Raw genomic sequence first — 4,659 nt, forward strand, 5'->3', positions numbered from 1 at the left:
GGTAACTTTCATAAGGTTCTTCTTAGACATTAATACTCAAATTAGACCAAGATTTAAAAAATAATTTTCCATGCAATGGCTCTTAATCTTAAAAATATTCCAGTGTTTTCCAACATTTATTTGAAATATCCATTGTTGTCAAGCAAATTTCAGAGTCCTGTTCTCAATTGTCTCACATATTCTGTATAACAGAATATGCAGGTGTTCCAAGAATTTCCTCTACCTAACTCTTCCTAGTCTGTGATGATATTACTTGACCAGCTATATGTCACAGTTTCTAAATGTATCCACCTCCAACTCAAGTCTTACTTCTTGAAAAAAATAAGGAATGTTAGATAATCCATTTGGCTATATTACTTCAGATTCATCTTGTTATAACTTGTAAAATTTATTTTCTTACTATTAATACAAAGATATGAAAGAATTTGGACCTGATTTCCTCCTTATATTTACCATGGGTATTAGTCCATGTTCTGTTTCTATAACAATATTCCTGAAGTTAGGGACTTATAAACAAAAAGACCTTTATTTATTTTAAAGTTTTGAAGGCTCAAGAGCATGGCAATGTCATAGATCAGTTTTGATGAGGGCTTAAAAATAGGTGCCATTGTGATAGTCCATTATATGAGAATGTGAAAGACAATGTGACATGACAAGCATAGAAATTTGGGGACAGGCTTCCTTTTGTCTGAAAACTTTCACAGGAATGGGCAATCAGAGTCCCATAAGAAGTATAGTAATCTCTTCCAACTTCAGAAACCATGATAATTTTATGACCTTCCAGTGTTTAACAACTCTTCATCACCACTTCACACTGCCATGCTAAGAACTGCATTCCAGTACATGAATCTATAGTGACACAAGGAAATCATATTCAAATCATAGCTATATGCAACAAAGGACAGTAATGGAGAGAAATAGTTAAGGTATTTTGCTATGTGTATACCTAAACTAAATACACAAGATAAAGTATTCTGCCTAAAAAGCAAGAAATTAAAAGACATATTGTAAAGATGATTTCAATTGAGCACATTGACTTTGCATTAAAATTATTAACTGCTATTACATCAATAGTTACAAGAAATTTCTGAATCATTTTCACTTTAAAAAGACTTTCAATTCATTTAGATTGCAATATGGAAAAATCATGTTGATATTTGGAAAATAAGATTAGATTGCATTATGGAAAAATATGTTGATATTTGGTCTTGATTTACATGGCTGTGTTCTCCAGAATTGAATACTATTTAGGTAGACTATGTTTTATTAATGTATGTTAAGAAGAACTCTGTGGCCTGATAAGAGTAGTTGTTCAATAAGTGTTGAGTGAGTAAAGTGGATGAATGGATGGATGGATGAACCATTGGTGAAGAGATGCACCATTATACTATGAATTTCAGAGTCATACAGGTTATTCTCTCCCCAATAGTCTCTTAACTGCCCCTCTTACATCTTTGTTTTGGGGGTATAGATGAGTGGATTGAGGCTAGGTGTGACAACAGTATAAAACAGAGCAATGAACTTGCCTCGGTCTTTAGAATTTTCAGTTGATGGTTGAAGATATATGCACATGACTGGAATGAAAAAGAGGGAGACCACCATAAGATGGGCTCCACATGTCCTGAAGACTTTCTGAAGTCCAGTAGTTGACTGCATCCTCAGTACTGCCCGAGCAATGGCACCATATGAGGTGAAAATGAGGATAAGAGGTACACGAACAAAAACAGAGCTGGTGACCATGAGAGTCAACTCATTAGCATGAGTGTCAAAACAGGATAATTGCAGGATTGCTGGTACTTCACAGAAGAAGTGATCCACTTGTCGATTTCCACAGAGGGGTACCCAGAGGATAAAGAGAGAATGAACTGCTGAGTTGGTAAAACCACATACCCAAGAAGCCACAGCAAGCAAGTGACAGAATCCAGGGTGCATGAGGACAGTGTAATGCAAGGGTCTACACACAGCTGCATAACAGTCATAGGACATCACCACCAATGGGATACACTCTGTGGCTCCTAAGGCAAGGAAAAAAGGAAAGTTGAACCATGCAACCAGCATAAGAAATGGTCTTCTCTGAGCCCCAGAGGTTCACCAGCAGTTGTGGGAGAGAGCTGGTAGTGTAGCAGAGATCCAGAAAAGAGAGATTTGAGAGGAAGAAGTACATGGGAGTATGAAGATGGGAATCCAGGTAAGACAAGACGATGATGAACATGTTGCCTATCAGTGTCATTAGGTAGAATACCAAGATCAACACAAAAAGAACTACTTCTAGGTGAGGCCAATTAGAAAAACCCAACAGAATAAAATAGTCTTCAGAGGTACCATTGAAGTTTTCCATCATCATTTGTTTTCTGATACCTGCAGAAAGCAGTCACATAAACACACACACACACACATACATACACACACACACATCATAAAGATATGGTTCAAGAACCAGAAGGATACATGAAGAAGGTATTTATAGGGTCTAAATTATTTCCTCACACAAAAACTTGCTAATTACAAAGTAAAAAGTGGAAGGACATGGTGGACACCCTTATAACAACATGACACTTGTCAATGTCACCAGTTTTAAGAAGAAACCAACAATATGTGGCTGCTGATGTGATTCTCTGAACAATGTGCAGTGTAATTTTAGAGATATTACTACCAAAATTACAGAGCTTATTTCTAATAATGAAGACACATAACCCAAACCCAAATTGAAACAAAACATATAGTCTGTAACCTTTAAATTGTCAAGGTCAATGATGGCAATGAGAATAAGGAAGTGGTCCAAATTAAAAAAAAGACAAAAAACACAGGATATCTCAATAGGTGGCCATATACTTGAAAAAATAGCTATTAACAACATTATTAATACACCTGGGGAAATCTGAATATGCACTAGCAATTAGATAATATTATCCCCTTAATTAATTTACTGAATTTGATATCCACACAGAAATTATGTAAAACACTGCCCTTTTTCTTAGATAATAAACAGTGAAGTATTTAGCAGTAAATACCACATCTTCCAAGTACTCCAGTAGAGATTATATATCATAGACTGATAGAGAGACAAATGGATAGACAGATGATCAATAGATAATTGAAAATAAGATACAAAGCTAGAGGTAAAACAACATGTTAATATGAAAATGTAGTCTGATTAAAAGAAAAATGTAGTGCTTTGTTCTATTTATGTCAGTTTGAAATACTACTGAGTAAAGAGTTATATAAAGAAATCATACTCAGTTTTTAAATTTTATATGTCATAACTTTTAAACTATTGACTTTTCATATATTTTAGAGAGATATCTGAGTAATGGTAATTGAAGATTAGAATGCCTGATCTACTGAGGGAAGACAATTTTCATGGAACAAATCATCTTTATTAATAAGTGACTTTAGTTTTCAGCATTTTTAGTTTACTGCCACTTATCTGGTTATATCACTGAATTCCTATTCAGGTAATCATACATATGGAAGAAATACATGATGAAGAATATCAAATTTAATGGTGATTTAAGTATGCTTACACAGAGTAAAATATATTTAGATTCAATTAGATACACTTATAGAACTTTGAGAAGAACCTTTCTTCTGATTCAATTACTTCCACTCAAAGCACTAAATGAAAATACATTTTTGAATTGAGATAGCAACAAAATGGCACATAGTCACATACACATCATCTCAGAGTGTTAAACATTTACAAAAGCTAGAAATCTGGAGCAAGAGTGTTAGAATAACCAGACACATTAGCCCAGGCCTCTAAATCCCAGTGATTTAGGAGGCTGAGGCAGGAGGATCACAAGTTCAAAGACAGCTTCAATAACTTAGTGAGGCCTTAAGCAACTCAGTGAGACCCTGTCTCTAAATAAAATATTAAAGGGGTGGGAGGTGGGTGGGCTGGGGATGTGGCTCAGTGGCTAAGTGCCCTGGATTTAATCCTTAGTAACTCCTCATGCCAAAAAAAAAAAAAAGGTTAGAATGATTCCTGAAGAATATGTTACTGTAAAAAAAAATTAAAAGAGAAAATTTTATAAAGATAAATATTCAGTGAAAAAAATCTAGAATAAAATAAAGGTGTGAGGAGCAGGACACTGAAGAGGAACCTGATACCAGAGTTGGGAGTGTGTGAATCTCAAAGCTGAGAAGAATGAAGCACTGGGCCTGAGGAGGTTTTCTACATGAATGACTTTTTCTCTAGGACAAAAGCTCACACAATATTTAAATCTTCAGCATAGGCTTTAACTCTTACATATGTTTATTTCTCATTCAAAGAAGAATGGTTTATATTTAATGAAACTGGTAAATAGGTTTTTTTTCATAATATGCTGCACCTAGTGAATCTTGTTTTGTTAAAAATAAACTAAATTTCACAAAGTTATGAATCTTTTTAAAATTTTTTAGTTGTAAATGCATCTTTTACTTTATTTATTATTTATATGAGGTGCTAAGGATCAAACCCTGGACCTCACACATGCCAGGCATATGCTCTACCACTGCGCCACAACTCCAGTCCCACAAAGTTATGAATCTTAAGTGAATCTTTTTTAATTTGTCATTTTTTTATCAGAAAGATTAGTACTGTTTTTTGTTATATAGTTACTGTGACAATTCATACTAACCCAGGGTTTAAATATCCCTTTTGCTCCCTGAATCCTTCCC

The 4,659-nt window shown here is 34.5% G+C and overlaps 1 pseudogene; it reads right to left on the reverse strand.

Annotated features, from left to right (window-relative positions):
* Nucleotides 1–1,411: 1,411 nt before the first annotated feature.
* Nucleotides 1,412–2,341, reverse strand: LOC139706167 (olfactory receptor 2J3-like; annotated as a pseudogene).
* Between the last annotated feature and the right edge of the window lie 2,318 nt (nucleotides 2,342–4,659).

The sequence above is a fragment of the Marmota flaviventris genome, chromosome 6, assembly GCF_047511675.1.
Source record: "Marmota flaviventris isolate mMarFla1 chromosome 6, mMarFla1.hap1, whole genome shotgun sequence".
Taxonomy (NCBI): domain Eukaryota; kingdom Metazoa; phylum Chordata; class Mammalia; order Rodentia; family Sciuridae; genus Marmota; species Marmota flaviventris.